The sequence below is a fragment of the Geotrypetes seraphini genome, chromosome 3 (genome assembly GCF_902459505.1).
Source record: "Geotrypetes seraphini chromosome 3, aGeoSer1.1, whole genome shotgun sequence".
In the NCBI taxonomy this organism is placed as follows: domain Eukaryota; kingdom Metazoa; phylum Chordata; class Amphibia; order Gymnophiona; family Dermophiidae; genus Geotrypetes; species Geotrypetes seraphini.
In genome coordinates, this window is record NC_047086.1 from 204,160,101 (window position 1) to 204,181,743 (window position 21,643).

At 45.8% G+C, this 21,643-nt stretch overlaps 1 protein-coding gene across 1 annotated transcript in view; it reads left to right on the forward strand.

The window, feature by feature from the left end:
• Nucleotides 1–21,643, forward strand: part of FIGNL2 (fidgetin like 2) — a 180,372-nt gene that overhangs the window by 59,280 nt on the left and 99,449 nt on the right. Inside the window, exon 2 of the mRNA XM_033939967.1 lies at nt 8,627–8,720. The gene's annotated coding sequence lies outside the window, so the exon portion shown is untranslated. The remainder of the gene's footprint in view (nt 1–8,626; nt 8,721–21,643) is intronic.

The window sequence follows — 21,643 nt, forward strand, 5'->3', positions numbered from 1 at the left end:
AATAAAACACAGAAACATAGATTTCCCCAATAACCTTACCCTATTAGCCATATCCTTCCATCCTCCCACCCATCAAAGTGTAAATATTATGACAGAAATAACACCCCCACCCTTCCCTTTATGTGTACCAAAATAAACAAAAACTGACTCGCAATAAAAAACCTATTATAGTGAGGTAACATAAGATGTCAATGCTTTGGATTACAAGTATGGTTCTGGAACGAATTATGCTCGCAAACCAAGGTTTTACTGTATTTGATTTGTAACCAAAATGGTTTACAATTAAGAAAACAAACAGTAAGCTTTTAAAATAGAAAGCAGAAAGGAAAGGTACAAGAAGGGGTTGGACAGGTTCCTGAAGGAAAAGGGGATTGAGGGATATAGATAGAGGGGGTACTATACAGGTCAAAATGTCTTCAAAAGAGGATCATTTGCAGGTCACTGACCTGGGGGGCCGCCGCGAGAGCGGACTGCTGAGCACGATGTACCTGTGGTCTGACTCGGCAGAGGCGATGCTTATGTTCTTAACTTGAAATGAGAAAAGAAAAGTATAGGACTAGATAGAAACAGAAACATGATGGCAGATAAAGACTAAATCCAGTTTACCCATCTACAGCAAATTCAGTGCTGAGTAGTAACTAGTTATAGTAACACTAGTTACTGTAATTAGTTACATTTTTTAGGTAACTATCGGTGTTAATAGTTATTTTTTGATAAGATCGACAAAATTAAATGACTAGTTACTTTATTTTTAGTAACTACTAAATAACCCCCCTCTTTTATGAAAGCATAGCGTGGATTTTAGCGACGGCAGCGGCGGTAACTGCTCTGACGCCTATAGAATTTCTTATGAACATCAGAGCAGTTAGCACCACTGCCAGCACTAAAACCCGCGCTATGCTTTCATAAAAGAGGGGGGTAAATTTGCAAGTTACTTTTGTGTTATTGTTTATATAGCATGTAGAACAATTGACGACAAATTTCCATTCGTGCTATTTTACTCAATAAGCCTCCAGTTCAACTCATTTCTCTTGCCTCACCACAGTGCATTACATTAACTATCCATGTACCGGCTATACGTGATGACAGCCAGCCAAATGGGTTCTGCTGAAATGAAAGAATTGCTTCTTAAAGGGCTGGAATGCTTTTGCATACTTAAAGGGACTAATTTGCAAACTGATTTGCATGTACTGTTTTTAATAATAAAAAGGGTCTCTGAAGTGGCTAAGAGGCCCTAAACACTCGGGAGAGAACCCCAGAAGCGGAGATGTTCTCTCCTCCCCACCCCCCATTTCCAAAAGGAAGCTTTCAAGAAGGACTAATGTGGACATAAGGTGTTCTCACCCTGAGTTAAAAAGGAGGCACTGACAAAGACCTGTGGACTGGAAAAGCGCCTTGTCAGAGTCCTGGGAAACAGGGACTATCCAGGTGACCCTTGAGGGGATAATGCTGGCTGCGGGCCTAACCCTCCGTAAGCCCACAATGGAGAGAAATGATAATCGTAATGCAAGCTCATTTGAGCGTTCAGTCTTTATTGAATTTTTTACACTAGTAGGGTCAGACAACAGAAATATCTGTGTACATCACAAACTTTGTCCGCTTAATTCTAAACAGACCTACAACTGTGCAATCAATACTACAAAAAACCTTAAGAATCACCTGTACCCGGCTGTGCATGATCAAATGCCTTCATTGAGATCAGCAAGCTGTTCTTCATCAGATGCATTAGATTCCCTGTCAAGGAATGGCAAACTTTGGCTGCTCATGGAGCAGTAATGGGGACATTGTTGTGTCGTATACATCTGGTACAGCTAAAGAAATAATTAATAGTAGTAATAGTAAACTTCTCTATCCTATCTCCCCTCTCCTGCCTTTCCTCCAAAATGTACATATTGAGATCTTTAAGTTTTTCACTGTACACCTTATGATGTAGATCTCTAAGTCTCTCCTTGAGGACCGCAATCCAGTCGGGTTTTCAGGATTTCCCCAATGAATATGCATGAGATCTATGTGTATGCACTGCTTTCAATGCATATTATAGAAACATAGAAACATAGAAAGGTGACGGCAGAAAAGGGCTACAGCCCATCAAGTCTGCCCACTCTACTGACCCACCCCATTAAGTCTGAGTGCTGCTCGACCCACGTAGGGATCCCACGTGGATGTCCCATTTATTCTTAAAGTCGAGCACGCTTGTGGCCTTGATTACCTGCGTCGGAAGTTTGTTCCAGTGATCTACCACTCTTTCTGTGAAGAAATACTTCCTGATGTCACCTCTAAATTTCCCTCCCCTGAGTTTGAGCGGGTGCCCCCTTGTGACCGAGGGTCCCTTGGGAAGGAATATATCGTTTTCTACCTCGACACGACCTGTGACGTACTTAAAAGTCTCAATCATGTCACCCCTTTCCCTGCGCTCCTCTAGAGAGTACAGCTGCAATTTGCCCAGTCTTTCCTCGTATGAGAGACCCTTGAGTCCAGAGACCTTCCTAGTGGCCATTCGCTGGACCGACTCAGCTCGAAGCACATATTTACGGTAATGTGGCCTCCAGAATTGCACACAGTACTCTAGATGAGGTCTCACCATGGTTCTATACAGTGGCATTATGACTTCAGGTTTGCGGCTGACGAAGCTTCTATTGATACATCCCATCATTTGCCTCGCCTTGGATGAGGCCTTCTCCACTTGTTTGGCAGCCTTCATGTCTGCACTGATGATCACTCCCAAGTCCCGTTCCTCTGAAGTCCTAGCTAGTGTTTCTCCATTCAAGGTGTATGTTCTGCATGGATTTCTGCTGCCGAGATGCATGACCTTACACTTCTTAGCGTTGAAGCCCAGCTGCCATGTCGTGGACCATTTTTCCAACTTGATCAGATCCTGCGTCATACCATCCGTGGGATTGCTTCCACCCACTATATTACACAGTTTGGCGTCGTCGGCGAACAGCGCTACTTTACCCTGAAGCCCTCGGGTCAAGTCCCTTATGAATATGTTAAAAAGGGATGGTCCCAGGACTGAGCCCTGAGGCACACCGCTAGTCACCTCCGATGTCTCAGAGAGGGTGCCATTGACCACCACTTTCTGAAGTCTTCCACTCAGCCAATCGTTGACCCACGCCGTTAGTTTCTCACCTAACCCCATCGATTTCATCTTGTTTAATAGTCTACGGTGTGGGACACTGTCAAAAGCTTTACTGAAATCCAAGTATACTATGTCCAGAGACTCTCCCGAGTCCAGCTTTCCTGTCACCCAATCAAAGAAGCTGATGAGATTGGACTGGCATGACCTCCCCCTAGTGAATCCATGTTGACAGGGATCCCTCAGATTCCCCTCATCCAATATTGTGTCTAATTTCTCTTTAAGTAGAGTTTCCATGAGTTTACACACTATTGATGTGAGACTTACTGGTCTGTAATTTGCGGCCTCCGCTCTGCAACCCTTTTTGTGCAGAGGAACCACGTTGGCAGTTTTCCAGTCCAGGGGGACTCTCCCCGTATTTAGGGAGAGATTGAAGAGTATTGCTAAAGGTTCCGCCAAAACATCGCATAGCTCTCTGAGCACTCTTGGGTGCAGATTGTCCGGTCCCATGGCTTTGTTCACCTTGAGTCTTGACAGTTCTTTGTAAACATCAGCTGGTGTGAACTCAAACTTCTGAAATGGGTCTTCCATGCTTTGCTTTGCTGCTAGCCGAGGCCCGTGCCCTGGTGCTTCGCAGGTAAAGACTGAACAGAAGTAATCATTCAGTAGTTTGGCTTTATCGGAGTCTGTTTCTACATAATTCCCGTCTGGTGTTCTAAGGCGTACTATCCCGTTTGCGTTCTTTTTCCTGTCGCTAATGTATCTGAAGAAGGATTTGTCCCCTTTCTTGATGTTCTTTACTAGAGTTTCTTCCATACGAATTTTGGCCTCCCTGACTGCTGTTTTGACCGCTGCAGACTTTTTCCTGTATTCAATGTTTGCTTCTTTTTCCCCCGTGCGTTTGTATGAGAGAAATGCTCTTTTCTTCTCCTTGACGAGGCACGATACCTCATCTGTGAACCATTGGGGTTTCTTTTTTCTTTGTTGTTTGGTTACCGATTTTATGTAGCGGATAGTTGCCTCATGAAGGATCGATTTCAAGCTTGACCACATAGCCTCCACATTAGTAGTTACTTCTTGAACCTGCAGCGTCTGATAGACGAAATCTCCCATGCGTGCGAAGTCAGTGCCCCGGAAATTGAGTACCTTTGTTTTTGTTTGTGATCTAGGAAAGCCTTTCTTAAGGTTAAACCATACCATGTTATGGTCACTGGTGGCTAGCGTCTCTCCCACCGAGACCTCTGAGACGCTTTCCCCATTCGTAAGTACCAGGTCCAGGATGGCCTGGGCCCTAGTGGGCTCTAGTACCATTTGTTTGAGCCGTACTCCCTTCATGGACGTTAATATCCTCCTGCTATCACAAGTTGTCGCTGATAGTGTGTTCCAGTCTACATCAGGCATGTTGAAGTCTCCTAATAGTACAGCCTCCCCCCGTAAGGTGATATTCTCAATGTCTTCAATTAGTTCTGCGTCCTTGTCCTCCGATTGTCTTGGAGGTCTGTATATCACACCAAGGTACAGGCATTTTTCTCCGCCTCTGGCCAGGTTTACCCAGATAGATTCCCCAGTATACTTGACATCCGTGATCCTGGTTGTCTTAATGTTTTCTTTGATGTATAGTGCTACCCCACCTCCTAACTTACCCTCTCTGTCTTGTCGAATCAGGTTGTACCCTGGTATAGTTATATCCCACCCATGAGAGTCTGTGAACCATGTTTCGGATATTGCTACTATGTCTAGATCTGCATTAACTATTTCTGTTTCTAGTTGTAGAAATTTATTCCCTAGGCTGTGTGCGTTAACATACATAGCTCTCCACTCTTTCTGTTTACTAACCTCCTGTAGTGAGCCTCCCATTTGAGTCAAGGTGTCTCCTAGCAATTCTTTTGCAATAAGGGTACTTACCTCAGACTTAGAAGCGTAGTGTTGGTTCTCCACATCAGGATAGTTACTTACTGCTCCGGTGTAAAAGTGGGTACCCACCCCCGACTTACCTAGTTTAAAGCCCTTCGAAGTAGGCGGGCTAGTCTGTGTCCGAAGACATTCTTACCTCTGTTGGTCAGGTGGAGTCCGTCTGGTCCCTGTAGTCCCTGCAGTGTCTCTCCGTGATTCAGGAATCCGAAGTTCATCTCCCGGCACCATCGTTGTAGCCACTCATTCGTCTTCAGGATGCGTTCGTCCCTGTCCCTTCCTCTGCCCCTAACAGGAAGAATGGAAGAGAATACTACCTGTGCTCCTGTCTGCTTCAGCCTCTTTCCCAGAGCTCCGAAGTCTCTAGCTATGTCCTCCAGGGTGTTCTTAGCAGTGTCATTCGTTCCGACGTGGATGAGCAGCATGGGGAAGTGGTCCTGGGGAAATCCTGACAACCCGACTGGATTGCGGCCCTCAAGGAGGGACTTTGAGATTTCTAATGTAGACCATCAACAATTTTAGTAGCCTTCCTCTGGACCAACTCCATCCTTTTTATATCTTTTGGAAGGTGCGGTCTCCAGAATTGTACACAATATTCTAAATGAGATCTCACCAGTGTTTTGTACAGGGGTATCAAAACCTCTTTTTTTCTACTGGTCATTCCTCTCCCTATTCACCCAAGCATCCTTCTAGCTTTTGCCATCGCCTTTTCAACCTGTTTGGCTACCTTAAGATCATCACGTACTATCACCATCGAGTCCCACTCCTCTTTCATGTACAAAAGTTCTTCATCTCCTAAACTGTACTATTCCCTCAGGTTTTTGCAGCCCAAATGCATGATCTTGCATTTCTTAGCAGCAAATCTTAGCTGCAAAATTTCAGACCATTCCACAAGCTTCACTAGGGCCTTCCTCATGTTTTTCACACCATCAGGGGTATCTACTCTATTGCAAATTTTGGTTATCATCCACAAAGAGGCAAATCTTACCAGTCAGCCATTTAGCAATATCGCTTTAAAATGTTAAAAAGAGCAGGCACACCACTGGTAACATTCCTTTCCTCAAAGCGATCTCTATTGACCACTACCCTCTGTTGCCTTCTACACAGCCAGTTCCTGACCTAGTCTGTCAATTTAGGGCCCATACTGAAAGCACTCTGTTCCAGACAGGTGTCTAATAAATAAACTGTATTAAAGGTTTGCTAAAATCTAAATACACCACATCTAGTGCTTTCCTTCTATCCAATTCTCTTGTCACTCAGTCAAAGAAATTGATCAGATTTGTCTGAAAAGAGCTGCCTCTAGTGAATCGATGTTGCCTCAGGTCCTGTAATCCACCAGATTCCAGAAACTGCACTATTTTCTGTTTTAAAAGCATTTCTATTAATTTACTTACCTCAGAAGTCAGACTTACTAGCCTGTAGTTCCCTACGTCTTCCTTACTTCCACTTTTGTGGAGAGGGACCACATCCGCTCTTCTCCAATCCTCCGGTACCATTCCTAAATCTAGAGAAGCATTGAAAAGGTCAGCCAGCGTAGTTTTCACAACTTCCCTAAGCTCCCTTGGATGTACACCATTCGGTCTCATTGCATTTTCCACCTATAGTTTAGCGAGTTCCTCATGAATACAATCCTCTGAAAATTTATCAGGGTCTGCCACACCTCCAGCCCTATTAACGTTTGTTTTCTTCAGTCTTGCTTCCGGCGCTTCAGCTGTGAACACAGAACAGAAATATTTCTTAAGCAGTTCAGCTTCTACATATTTCTCTCCTTCACCCTAGAGTCTCGCAATGCCGCTTCCTTCTATCATTAATATGTCTAAAAAAGTCTTGTACCCCCCCCCCCCCATTTTACTGTCTGCTATTTTTCTTCCATTTGCATCTTTGATTTCTTGACTGCACGATCAGCTTCTCTTACCTTTTCCAGATATTTTAGCCTATCTTCCTCTTTCTGAAATCTTTTGTAGTTTATGAAAGCTAAGCTCTTTTTCTTTACCTTTTCAGATACTACTTTTGAAAACCAAAGGAACCTTCTTTTCCTTTTCCTTTTGCTTCCTTTTCTTACAAAATAGTTTGCTATTTGCTTTCAGTTTTGCCTACTGCTTTCTTACTAGAGTGTGGCAACCTAAAATACTAACCTAGTCTAAAACCCTTTTTATATAAAACCCTATCTGAGCTTCTAAAGCAGGGTTTTCCAAAGTCAGTCCTCAAGAGCTGTAATCCAGTTGGGGATTTTAGGATTTTCCCAATGAATTTGCATTAGTTCTATTTGCATGCACTGCTTCCATTGTATGCAAATAGATCTCATGCATATTCATTTGGGAAATTCTGAAAAGCCGACCTGACGAGGGCCAAGGTTGGAGGCCCTTGCTCTAAAGCAGGGGTGTCCAATGTCGGTTCTCGAGGGCCGTAATCCAGTCGGGTTTTCAGGATTTCCCCAATGAATATGCATTGAAAGCAGTGCATGCACATAGATCTCATGCATATTCATTGGGGAAATCCTGAAAACCCGACTGGATTGCGGCCCTCGAGGACCGACATTGGACACCCCTGCTCTAAAGGTTACACTATTGTCTAAACTGACTTTGCTGAAAAAGCAGAGTACTGAATTTAAAAAAGTTTAAAAGACAGACAATGATATAACCTACTGAAGACCAAGTTTACCTTTTACCAAGTCTGAATGCCATTGTAGTTCCTTTCCTCTTAACTCTGTAAACCGTACCGAGCTCTGCGCTGCGGAGATGGCGCGGTATACAAACCTAAGGTTTAGTTTAGTTTAGTTTAGGAAGGACATTCCAAAGAGTCTTTCTTTCCCCTAGCAAAGAGCCATTTTATCCTAAATGTTTGGGTTTTTACCCAAGATTTATAAAGAGCCGCAATGCATAGAGAAGGGGGTTTGAGATAGTCCAGGTCTCTCACTCTAGGTCTAGCTTCTCTCCCCTCTTTCTCCCCTCCAACCCCTCAAGGTCTCTCTACCTCTCATCCTGCCCTGTCCCTTTACTCTCCCTCCCAATCCCTTTACTCTCCCCTCCCCCATGGGCCTAGATACCAGATCCAGTGGGGGAGAGGGGTCGTCGGAGCAGGTGCATGGCCCTCTCATGTCAGCTCAACCCCACAAAGCCCTCGCCCACTTCACTCTGCCATGTATAGGTAGCCTCTCCTCCCAGGCCTACTGAGGTACATGGTGGTCCTGCGGGGGTCTTTGTGTTAGGAGCTTGGCCGCCTTGCTCCTGCCTCCTCGTGACTGCCTTCTAAAATGCCTGCCGTGACCTTTCACAGCCTCTCATGGCATTTCCTGTAGTACCGCGAGTTGCTGCGATAGGTAGCGGCAGCCATTTTAGAAGGCAGCAGCGAGAGGGCCATGCTTCTGCTATTGAAGACCCAACTGGTCCACCAGGTGCTTCGGTTGGTCTGCGGGGCCTGTCTATACATGGGAGAAGAGCTGCAGCCACTTAATCCTCCGTTGCTCCGGCACAAAAACTTAATGTGAGCCCACTAGGGACAAAAAAAGTACCTTTTAATATAATATGTAAACCACTTTGGTTGTATATCAAATGCATGACCCATAAAATCACATGTGGCACTGTGACATGATGATAGGACCAACTCTGAAATTGATATAGATCTCTTCTTCTGTTTCAGGTTAGACAGAATGATACCCTCTGTGGCAGCTGACCCAGCTCCATGACCGCATCCAGTATGTGGCAGCCGTTCTAGTGACTTGCTTCACCACTGGGTAAGTGAGAAGTGATGAGGTCTGTGGTGGGGTGCTCCCATCCCCATATTCTCCCAGCTGTTCTTCTTACTGCATTTCTCTTTACCTAATACATTGATATGTAGCTTTATAGTCTTTCAGAAGTCTCCTGGGAAACGTATGAATTCCAAATTAAACACATTGGCTTGTAAGCAATTTATTTTGTAGAACAGAGAAGTGGCATCGTTTAACCAGAAATGAAGGCCTGTTGCTTCAGATTAGTTGTTAATAAACAAACCTTTGCCTGGCCAGTGCTTTGGATTAGTTTAAAACAGGGACGTAAAACATTAAGTGATTATCTGATAAATATAATCTTCCTGAGTAGCCTTGAATTTTGCTATTTAACTATTTAATAGATTAACTCCCTTACAACAGCAGGCACTGGACCCTGGAGTCCGCAAGGGTATGTGCAGCCCCTTCCTCTGCAATGTGCTGCCTCTCAGAGCCCATGCTGGATTCAGGTACCTGCTCATTTGCTGCCCTGTGCCCTCTGGTCTTTTGCTTGGCACTTGCAGTGCCAATCATAGGGAGGGCAGTAGCCATCTCCATCAGAAAGGTTCAGAGTCCTTGCCCTTTTCATTTATTTTGGAGGTGGGGCAGTGGATGGTCAGTTGGACTTCTTGCTTTCTTCTCCTTTGTGTCTGAACTCTGGACAGTCAGATGAGGAGACAAAGGAGGGGGCAAATGTCAACAGGGCTTGTGGTAAGGCTGTGGCCATACTATTCCCTCTCTCCCATGGGGAGGTGGCTGGTATTTTGTTAGAGGTGAAAAGAAGAATATATAATCAATTTGGCCCAATATTGGGTCAGTGACATCACAATGCCCCTGATTCATTCATATCTGTGCTTCTTTTCCTGTGGCTGCCTAACTGTGGAACTCAGTAATGGTTAAACAGTTAACTGTTATAATTTCAGTAGCTAAAATGAGTTCGTTTGGTTTTTTTGGTTTTTTTAATTGGCATTGATGTTTGAAAACAGATTGGGTATTTTTTTTTTCTCTTGATAACTCTCGAGCCTCCTGCTTACCTCTCCGTGTTCTGGTTTGCAATGAATGGCAGATACAGCATTTTTGAAATTTCTTGCTCAGTATGTCTGGAAAGCATTTGAAGCTGGTTTCAGATGCATTTCAGAGATACTGGGCTGTAGAACTGTAAAAGGAATCCATGTAATTTTCTCTCACTTCATGGTTGTGTTGATGGTGAGCTGGGTTTGCTTCACCAGGCTTGGTCAATGAACACAATGGGGCTAGATAGGTGCATTTAACAGCCTCCCCACCTCCCCTTCCATCTAATACAGAGCAACGTACTGTTTTTAGGAATGCCAAAAATCTTAAAGTCTAAAATTAAGAAGCCAGGAATAAACGAGCTCACGTTACCGAAACAGGACACCATTGTAAGTCCTGCACGAGCTTGATCTGATGAAAAGTATGCTCATTCATGAACTGGGTTCCAGATACCCTTCAGAAGATGGGTAGATTCATCCCTCTGAAAATGGTTCTTTAAAACATAAAGATGTTTTATGTTTGTTAAAATTTGATATCCCGCAATTTACAGCAGATCAATGCAGCTTACAAAACACAATAAAATGAGTTAAAACCAGAAAAGAACGCCATTATCAATAGGAAAGACCTAATCTAAATATTGAAGAGAAAAAAAAAAAAAAAGAAAAACCCAAAACCTTTGTTTATGGTTTTTATGTATAGCCGCTTTATACAAAGCAGGTTCCAAAGCAGTACTAAAAATACTAAACCATACAAATATAGTACCATCTTAATAAACACAAACACATAAAATAAACATCAAAAATTAAATCATCACATCATCTTATAAACTGATAACTCCAATGCACTTTTTCCCATGCCAACAGGGCAGTGAGGCACCCTTAGGGGGCACTGCTGTGAACTTCACATAAAGGGTGCCATGTACATATTTCACCAGGACCTCCATTTAGTGTATGGCGAGCCCTCCAAAACTGCCCTAAAACCTACAGTATCCACCTGTCTACCACCCCAATAGCCCTTATGGCTGCAGGTGTCACCTATATGGCAGTACAATACATTTTGGGTGGGTTACTACACTAGTATTCTGTAATGGCAGTTGTGCATCCAACTGCCATTATAGAATCCGTGCTTATCGCACATCATCCCAGTGCCTAAATCTCAGTGACCTCTTGAGCTTCTACCCCATAAGGGTAACTACTCAGAATGATGTAACCGGCCAGAAAAGGCTCCTAGTTGGTTAAATCACCTGTTTCTGGACTATCTAGTCATTGTCGGTGCCACTTAATCAGTTGGAGCTGGATTCTGTAAATGGCGCCATTATCAGCATCGTCCTAAAAAAAAACAACAGCCACCGATTGCGTGTCAACCACACCAACAGCACCGTTTATAGATTTTGTGGCTTTTGTCAAAGGTAGGCCAAAGGCCTACGTTTCCAGTGTCTACCTTTGATGAGAATCATTTCTATAGAGGCACCTTAGAACGCCTAAGGTTGTGTCTGGCGTTAACCATGTGTACTTCAATCTTAGGCATTCTAAGGCACCTCCATAGGCAAGATGAAGGCACCATTCTTTCTAGATGCTAGTAGGCATCTACATTTTTGCTTTTAATTTACTTTTAAATGGCTTTACCTGTTAAGTTAGATGCTGGTAGGGTGCCTATCAGCACCTAACTTAAGATGCCGTTTATAAAACACGGGCCTTGGTGCCTAATTCAGAACAGGCTATTTTGGGAGCATTCTAGGGGAAGGTTCGGCACTTGGCTGGTTAAATGCTGATATTCAGCACTTAACCAGACAAGGTACAGTGGTGCCTCACACAACGAACTTAATTGGTTCCAGGAGCAAGTTTGTTATGTGAAACGTTCGTTATGTGAAACGCGTTTTCCCATAGGAATACATGTAAAAAAAAATAATTCGTTCTGCAGCATAAAATATGCTAAGATGACATAAAAAAAGATAAATTTTTGGTTATTATTTTTATTTAGATACATCTAAAAACATAATTGTTTTTTAAAACAACACACATTTTTTAAATTTAAAGACAGACTAAGTAGAGTCTAATTTTACAGTGAGAGGGCAGAGTCTCAGCGGCAAAAACTGGGACTTAACTGTTCATTTTTTTTTTTTTCTACCGTGTTTCCCCGATGATAAGGCAGGGCCATCAAATAAGACAGCCCCCCCTTTTTAGAAAAAAATGTAAAATAAGGCACCCCCCCGCAAATAAGCCACCCACCGATACCTGCGCTTACCCGAATCGGGTGGTACGGTGGGTGACTCCGTGTGGTCCTTGGCACCCCCGACACGATCGGGGCAAGAGGGAGCTCAAGCCCTCTTGCCCCCCCGACTCCCCGACACGATCGGGGCAAGAGGGAGCCCAAGCCCTCTTGCCCCCCGACTCCCCGACACGATCGGGGCAAGAGGGAGCCCAAGCCCTCTTGCCCCCCCCGACTCCCCGACACGATCGGGGCAAGAGGGAGCCCAAGCCCTCTTGCCCCCCCCCCCCGACTCCCCGACACGATCGGGGCAAGAGGGAGCCCAAGCCCTCTTGCCCCCCGACTCCCCGACACGATCGGGGCAAGAGGGAGCCCAAGCCCTCTTGCCCCCCCGACTCCCCGACACGATCGGGGCAAGAGGGAGCCCAAGCCCTCTTGCCCCGCCGATTCCCCAACTCCCCGACAATATCGGGCCAGGAGGGAGCCCAAGTCCTCCTGGCCACGGCGACCCCCTAACCCCACCCTGCACTACATTACGGGCAGGAGGGATCCCAGGCCCTCCTGCCCTCGACGCAAACCCCCCCACCCCCCAACGACCGCCCCCCCCCAAGAACCTCCGACCGCCCCCCCAGCCGACCCGCGCCCCCCCTGGCCGACCCCCACGACACCCCCACCCCCCTTCCCCGTACCTTTCTGTAGTTGGCCGGACAGACGGGAGCCAAACCCGCCTGTCCGGCAGGCAGCCAACGACGGAATGAGGCCGGATTGGCCCATCCGTCCCAAAGCTCCGCCTACTGGTGGGGCCTAAGGCGCCTGGGCCAATCAGAATAGGCCCGGGAGCCTTAGGTCCCTCCTGGGGGCAGGGCCTGAGGCACATGGTCGGGTTGGGCCCATGTGCCTCAGGCCCCGCCCCCAGGAGGGACCTAAGGCTCCCGGGCCTATTCTGATTGGCCCAGGCGCCTTAGGCCCCACCAGTAGGCGGAGCTTTGGGACGGATGGGCCAATCCGGCCTCATTCCGTCGTTGGCTGCCTGCCGGACAGGCGGGTTTGGCTCCCGTCTGTCCGGCCAACTACAGAAAGGTACGGGGAAGGGGGTTGGGGGTGTCGTGGGGGTCGGCCAGGGGGGTCGCGGGTCGGCTGGGGGGCGGTCGGAGGTTCTTGGGGGGGCGGTCGTTGGGGGGAGGGGGGGTTTGCGTCGAGGGCAGGAGGGCCTGGGTTCCTCCTGCCCGTAATGTAGTGCAGGGTGGGGTTAGGGGGTCGCCGTGGCCAGGAGGACTTGGGCTCCCTCCTGGCCCGATCGTGTCGGGGAGTCGGGGGGGCAAGAGGGCTTGGGCTCCCTCTTGCCCCGATCGTGTCGGGGAGTCGGGGGGGCAAGAGGGCTTGAGCTCCCTCTTGCCCCGATCGTGTCGGGGAGTCGGGGGGGCAAGAGGGCTTGGGCTCCCTCTTGCCCCGATCGTGTCGGGGAGTCGGGGGGGCAAGAGGGCTTGGGCTCCCTCTTGCCCCGATCGTGTCGGGGAGTCGGGGGGGCAAGAGGGCTTGGGCTCCCTCTTGCCCCGATCGTGTCGGGGAGTCGGGGGGGGGCAAGAGGGAGCCAGGCGGAGAGAGGGCAGTTAAGCGCAGTGCCTGCGCGGAAGGATGCAGCTCGGGCGACTTCGTTGTGTGAAACGAAGTTCGTTGTACGAATCAAGACATAAAGTTCGTTGTGCGCAGCGTTCGCTGTGCGAGGCGTCCGTTATGCGAGGCACCACTGTAATCTCATGAATAGGACCACATAAAAGCTAGTCTTATTTTTATGGAGTAAACCTTAGCCAGTTTTAAACAATGAATATCACTTTTAACTGGCTGTGGTTTAACCAGCTACAGAACTCTGGAAATTTTGACAGAGCCCAGACATGGCCTGGCATTAAATTTCTGGGCATAATATCTGGCGGCAGTCAATAAAACGCTGAGTGCCACTAGCTGAATATCAAACCCTTATTTTTTATTTTCAGAAAGGAGGCTGGGGGAGGTTTCTGTCTGTACACACTGACACAGCTCGGAGCTTGCTTGCCATTTTCCGCTGAGCTGTACTGTGTATTTCAGTGCGCCTCATTCTTTTGAGCCTGGACATGAAGAGTTACTTTTTCACCCCAGGCAATAGGGAGAATGTGAATTACCAAACTTGCACTGGTGGTGTCTAAAACAGGACAGACTGACACAGCCCAGGTTCTTCTCCCACCATCCCCGCCCTCATTGTCTAGTCCCTGAAGGTGCCCGTAGGGGACACACTGAACAGCTGAGGCGTTGCCACTCATTCCTATCCAGAGCTGCCATTGCTCCATGCAGACTTGCCTCCTTCACACAGAACAAGACCTAATATGGAGTGGATCTGTAAAGGGATCTTTGTTGTGAGGGGGAAGGAGCCTGGATAACTTTTGCTAGCTCAAAGTCGGCCTTTTACTGTAGCTTCCATGTTTATCCCTTTTTACGTTTTATTTAGCCAGCCATTGCAGTGACTTTTGTGCACCAGAGGCGCATAGCACAACTCTCCGTGGAATCCTGTGTGTGTGAACACTAAGGCCAATCACTTGGTATCATTTTGGAACAGTGGTCTCAAACTCGCGGCCCGCCCGGTACTATTTTGAGGCCCTCGGTATGTTTATCATAATCACAAAAGTAAAATAAAACAGTTTCTTGATCATATGTCTCTTTAGCTATAAATTACAATATTATTATTAAGACTTAGCCAAAAGGAAAGATTTATAAACTGTAAAGAGTTTTACCTCATGCAAAATTGTCATTTCTTTAATAAGACATTAACTATTTTTTCTGAGGCCCTCCAAGTACCTACAAATCCAAAATGTGGCCCTGCAAAGGGTTTGAGTTTGAGACTACTGTTTTGGAATGATAGTGATAACTTCTGCATCCCCCCCCCCACACACACACACACACACACCCTCTGAGGACATGCACCTCATATTCTGTTCTGCTTGTACATGAAAAACAGAAGCAAGTTTCTGCAGTTCAACCAAGTACTTCAGCAGGGCAGCCCAGAGCACTTGCTAGAAAGCCACCAGGCTCCATCCAAAGAGTTTACTGTTTAAAATTAATAAAACTAATTTCTATTCTGTCTGTTCTAATGTACGCCTCAAAGCAAATTTTAAAAAAACTGGTATACCACAAACCACATAATACTGTATCTGTATTTAAAAAAAAAATATACACACATCTACCACATATATGTAAATACCATAAATGAAGTGACACCGAATATTTTACTTGTGAGACCTGTAGACACAGACTGCTGTCAGCACTGCTGTTCCTAAATTTATTTATTTCGATTTCTATCCTGTTCTCCCAGAAGCTCAGGACGGGTTACAAGTAAACATTCACAATCATTTGAAAACAGACTAGTCATGACAACAAATAGGTTACAGTAGACAATAAAAGAGCTAAATAAATGTGACTAGTTGGAATTAAAACAGCGCTTTATTTTGGAAAATGTGAAACCTTTTTTTTTTTTTTAATTGCATTAGCCTTACTGGGTCAGACTAATGGTCCATCAAGCCCAGTAGCCTGTTCTCATGGTGGCCAATCTAGGTCCCTAGTACCTGGCCAAAACCCAATAAGTAGCAACATTCCGTGCTACTGATTCAGGGCAAGCAGTGGCTTCCACCATGTCTTTCTCAATAACAGACTATGGGCTTTTCCTCCAGAAAATTGTCCAAACTTTTCTTAAAACCAGCTACGCTATCCGCTCTTACCACAACCTCTGGCAATGCGTTCCAGAGCTTAACTATTCTCTGAGTGAAAAATATTTCTTCATATTGGTTTTAAAAGTATTTCCCTGTAACTTCATTGAGTGTCCCCTAGTCTTTGTAATTTTTGACAGAGTGAAAAATCGATCCATTTGTACCCATTCTACTCCACTCAGGATTTTGTAAACTTCAATCATACCTCCCCTCAGCCATCTCTTTTCGAAGCTGAAGAGCCCTAATCTTTTTAGTCTTTCCTTATACGAGAGAAGTTCCATTCCCTTTATCATCTTGGTTGCTCTTCTTTGAACCTTTTCTAGGGTCACTCTATCTTTCTTGAGATAAGGAGACCAGAATTGAATGCAGTACTCCAGATGAGGTCACACCATGGAGTGATACAGGGGCATTATAACATTCTTAGTCTTCTTAACCATCCCTTTTTTAATAATTCCTAGCATCCCGTTTGCTTTTTTGGCAGACGCCACACATTAGGCGGAAGGTTTCATCGTATTGTCTGTGATGACACCCAGATCTTTTTCTTTGGCGTTAACCCCCAAGGTGGATTCTAGCATCCGGTAACTGTGATTCGGGTTATTCTTCCCAATTTGTCCACATTAAATTTCATCTGTTGGTTATTACTGGGGTCGTAGGGATCACAGGGTGTGGAATGATAGGAGAGAGGAGGGCAATGGTTATTAATGGGGGTGGAGAGGATACGGGATTAGGATTGATGGTTATTAGTTGGGGTGTAGAGGATACTGGGTGAGGAATGATAGGAAGGGCAGGGTGATGGTTATTACTGGTGTGTAGGTAGGGTTACCATATGGCTCCAGAAAAAAGAGGACGGATTGAGATATCCGGGTTTTACTTCTATTAAAAAGCAATGAAAGTAAAACCCGGATGTCTCAATCCGTTCTCCTTTTTCTGGAGCTGGGTAGGGGACAAGGAGTGAGGAATGATGATTAGTATTGGGGCTATAGGAGACATGGGGTAGGGAATGACAAGAGGGGTCAGGGTGATTGCTAGTTTTAATTTTAATAGATGTTCTTATAAATTACACTATACCCATTCAATACAAATAGTTTGTTAATCTAGTTTCTCTGAAGTTCTTAGGGTGTGTGGGTTTTTTTTAATTTTTCTACCTCATATTCTTGTTCACCATGCCTTTTGGGAAAAGCTTTCATAGTTCAAATGTGTGTGTTGTGAATCATCATGGGAGTTTTTCCAAAAATGTGTAAAAGCTTTTGCAGAACTCCAAAGGTTAGTGGCTATGATAAGGCTTTGTGCTTGGGGCTGATGTGAAAGCAGAGTTGTCCTCCAGTTTATCTGATACAGCAATGACAGAGGCACTTCTGGAGCTTAGAAGGGATCGATGCTTCAAGTATGTATCTATAAATACACAGATCACAGAAATAGAAAGGGGAGAGCTGTTACTCTAGCTCTGCCACATCTCATTCCTTTTTCCACCAGGTGCTTCCAAATCTATTTGTAGGGCTACTGGTGATTCTAAGCCATGTAGTCAAGAGCTCTCCTTTCTTAGGGGGTGGGGGTAGGGAATTGGGCAGCATGTGACTGAAGGGATAAAGGGAATACAGATTTGATAAGAACATAAGAATAGCCTTACTGGGTCAGACCAGTGGTCCACCAAGCCCAGTAGCCCGTTCTCACAGTGGTCAATCCAGGTCACTAGTACCTGGCCAAAACCCAAGGAGTAGCAATATTCCATGCTACCAATCCAGGGCAAGCAGTGGCTTTTTACCTTGTACTAGGTAAAAATGATGTTGGAGGACCGTACTCGTCCTTTAACCATTCAGCCAACATTTTCTAGAGCACTGGACTGATAACCTGGGAATCTAGGGTTCAAATCCCACTGCAGCTCCTTGTGACCTTGGGCAAGTCACTTAACCCCACTATCTGTACAAACATGAAGCCCAGGACTCTTAACTGGGCGCATGCCTTGAATGTGTAAGTGATGACTTAACTAACATCTTAATTGGCTATTCTATCAGGGATTGAATAAATGCTCTAGTGCACACATTAAAAAAGGGTGCACGTGTGTAGCGCATGGGCAGGATGTGGGGGTGCATTTTCTGCTTTTTGTGCACACCTTATATGTAGAATGTTCTCTGTGCACTTAGGTGCGCATATTACAATAGCCATAGACCTGGCGTAAATAGGTATGCCTAGTGGTTAGATCTACAGCCTTGGCACCCTGAAGCTGTGGGTGCAAACCCCATGCTGCTCCTTGTGACCCTGGGCAAGTCACTTAATTCTCCACTGCCCCAAATACATTAGATAGACTGTGAGCCCACTGGGACAGATAGGGAAAATGTTTGAATACCTGATTTGTAACCCGTTCTGAGCTCCATTTGGGAGGACGGGCTGAAAACCCCCCAAATGAATAAACAAACAAACGTAGGTACATCAGTTCGGACTTACACTAGAATTCTAGAATGGAATATGAGTGCCAAGATGTTGTTTTAGGATTGGTATTCACTGTGTGGCCTTGAGGTACCCAATTATAGAATCACCCCTTTGGAGGGTTTCTAGCCTAAAAGACAAGGGAAAATAGGTACTACACCTGAATGTGACTCGCCTCGAGCAACTGCTGGCAAAGATGTGAGCTAAACCCCAAATTCCCTTCCTCTTCCACCCCTCTTTCCCGTTTATAAACTGTAACTTTTTAGTTATCTTGTACCCATCCTTCCTGAGAATTGCTGTGATTCCGTGCCCCTATTTAGAAAAACAGCCAGCGACATTGCTGTTTTTTGAAATATAATGATGTATCCGTGGTTATTGCTGTTAACCTTTTACACTAGTCTAGATGGCATGGTATGTCGGCGCCAACACCATGCGACTAAAGTGGAACTAAAGGCAGAGACCCAAACTGTATTTTAGAATGCAAAATAGCAAACCCCCCCTTCCAGAAGCCACCACGAAAAAGAAAAGAAAATTAAGAGGGGGAGAAAGAACTTCAATCTTGCATGTCTCTGAAAATAACGACTAAACTAAACTAAACCTTAGGTTTGTATACCGCACCATCTCTACAAGCGTAGAGCTCGGCACGGTTTACAAAGTTAGGAAGAAAGGAACTCCAATGAAGGGTTATAGGAAAGGAACAAGAAGAAAGAGAGGGACAAGGGTCCTAGAGAGCAGGAGGCGTTAGATTTTTGAAAAGAGCCAAGTTTTCAGGTGTTTGCGGAAGAATTGGAAGGAGTTTGAATTTCTGAGCGGGGATGTGAGGTTGTTCCAGAGTTCTGTGGTTCTAAAGGGGAGGGATGTTCCTAGTTTTCCTGCGCGGGATATACCTTTTGTAGAAGGGAATGATAGTTTCAGTTTTTGGGAAGATCTGGTGGAGGTAGGGTTAGACCTATTGCTGAATGGATCCCTGGAGCAGAATACAAGCTAGTGTGATGTTCTAGATTTCAGGGTCTCGGAGGTTTGTGTCGTCTGCCAGGCAGTTAAGTTGGTGACTGAAAATAATGGAGAGCTGATATGCAGAAGGTTGTATGCTTGCTTCGTAGCTGTAGACCTCCTTTTGTAATTGCATCATAACGTTTATATGTAGCCACCTTGGCCAGTTAGACTGGCTCCATGGGTTTGGTTGGAAGTTAGAGTTGCAAAATGTCTGGTTCGTTGTCCTTTTGTCTTGCATATTTTGGATTTTCCCCTGTTTGTCTTCCTGGAATCTATTGAGACTGATTTTACATCTGGTCTGCCAGGCCAGTGTGACTGCTAGAAAAGGGAATGGCTGGCAAAGGGGCAACGGTATTGATATCTATTTTAGGTATGTTGCAAGCCCTGGGCAGCCCAATGGTTTGTCACAGGTATAACTTAATTTCTCTTGGTCTTTGCGTTCTGTTCCTCTAGAGCAGGGGTAGGCAATTCCGGCCCTCGAGAGCCACAGGCAGGTCAGGTTTTCAGGATATCCACAAAAAATATGCATGAGATAGATTTGCATCTCAAGGAGGCGGTGCATGCAAATCCATCTCGTACATATTCATTGTGGATATCCTGAAAACCTGACCTGTCTGTGACTCTCGAGGACCGGAATTGCCTACCCCTGCTCTAGTGGTTTAGAGCAGTGACCTGAAATGGAGAGGACCAGGCTGGCAGTGAAGCAGTAACGATACCTGCTATTTGTTTTTAAGAATGAGTGTTTGCATAGAGAGCTCTCTGTTATACAAGGGTGCTGGTGCGGCTAGTTTTTATCAAGAGCCAAAGATAAACAATGAGAAACTACTAAATGTCATGAGTGAGGAGGTCCCAGTCTTATGACTTTCTGCTGCTCACAATAGCAGAGGGATTCACACTTAGGTCATGGTGTAATTTGTTAACCAGGCTGTAGACTGGCCTATCACCAAGAAATACACTCGGAATCCAGCCGCATAGCAGTTCAAACCATGTCTGCCTTTACTTTCAAGTCTGTTTCACATACCTGATGAGTTTCACGTTTACTACTGCTTCAGGCAGTCCCCGAGTTAAGAACGAGTTATGTTTTTAAAGCTGTTCTTAAGTCGGATTTGTATGTAACTTGTAGAACTTGTAGATTTTAAGATTCTTGCTGTTTACCTCTGCTCCCAGCTGACAAAAGCCAATTGTCCCTACCAGTGTTCCCTCTAAGGTACAGCATGCATAACCATACACTGTTCTTAATGTGGCCGTGCATCATTCCTGAATCTGCTACAGGAGAAGTGTAGGAGTCTATGCCACTGGAAATATTGCTCAGTGAAGTCAAATGAAGCCACAACCACGTTCTTAAGTATGAGTCGGGTGTCTGGAACTCGGGGATTGCCTGTACTATGAATTTATTTCTAGAGTGCTACCAGATATATGCAGTGCTGTACAGAGTCACGAAGGAGACAGTCCCTGCTCGAAAGCGCTTACAATCTAAACAGACAAGATGGACAACTAGGCTGCCAGGGTGGGGGATACAGTTAAGGAGGGGGAAGGCTAATCTTCTGGCTAGGGTGGGGAGTAGTGGGGAGTAGAGTTTATTCAGACAGGTAAGAAATTTCTGGTTTTGTTTGGGGGGGGGCTAAAAAATAGTGCAAAGATGGAGAGATGAGGAGGAATCTGGTGCCAGAAAATAGGAATGCCTCTATTTTGAAAACAACCAGTGGCATTGTTGCTTATTGAAATATAATGATGTATTCTTTGGCCTGGAATTTCTAGGATAGAAGTCCTTTGTTCTGATATTCTCTGTGTCCAGAATAACCAGTTGCAGGGATGGAGGCCGTAATCAGTGCCTGGACCTGGGAATCCAGAAACCTGAAGTCTGTTCTCTCCCTCCCTCTTCCATAAGCTGATTATGTGATTCTGAACAGCTTACTTAAACTAAAGTTGAAATGGAATTCATAACTAGAGAATGACACGGGGACAAATTTTTCCCTGTCCCTGTGAGTTTTGTCACTGTCCCTACCCCATTCCTGAAAGCTCTGCCTTAACTGCAAAAGCCTCAAACACTTATGATTTTTAAAGTGTTTGAGGCTTGTGCAGATGAGACTAGGAAGCAGCCGCGTGGAAAGAGAGGGCAGCGGCAGCGGCTTTGGAGAAGAGAGAGCTGAGGTAGCCGGGAGAGGAGGAGGTCAGCGGCAGCGGCGAGGAGCGGGCAGTGGCGAGAGTTAGCTCCGCCCACCCGCGTCACCGCCTGAGTCAGCGCCCGGGCTCCCCCTTAAGAGAAGGGGGGGCCGCAGCGCGAAGAGACTAAGAAGCAGCCGCATGGAAGGAGAGGGCAGCGGCAGCGGCTTTGGAGAAGAGAGAGCTGAGGTAGCCGGGAGAGGAGGAGGTCAGCGGTAGTGGCGAGGAGCGGGCAGCGGCGAGAGTTAGCTCTGCCCACCCGCGTCACCGCCTGAGTCAACGCCCAGGCTCCCCCTTAAGAGAAGGGGGGGCCAACGGCGCGCGGACGTTCGGCACGCGGCAAAGGCGCTCGCCTTAGCGAGAGCGCCTTTGCGAAGGGCC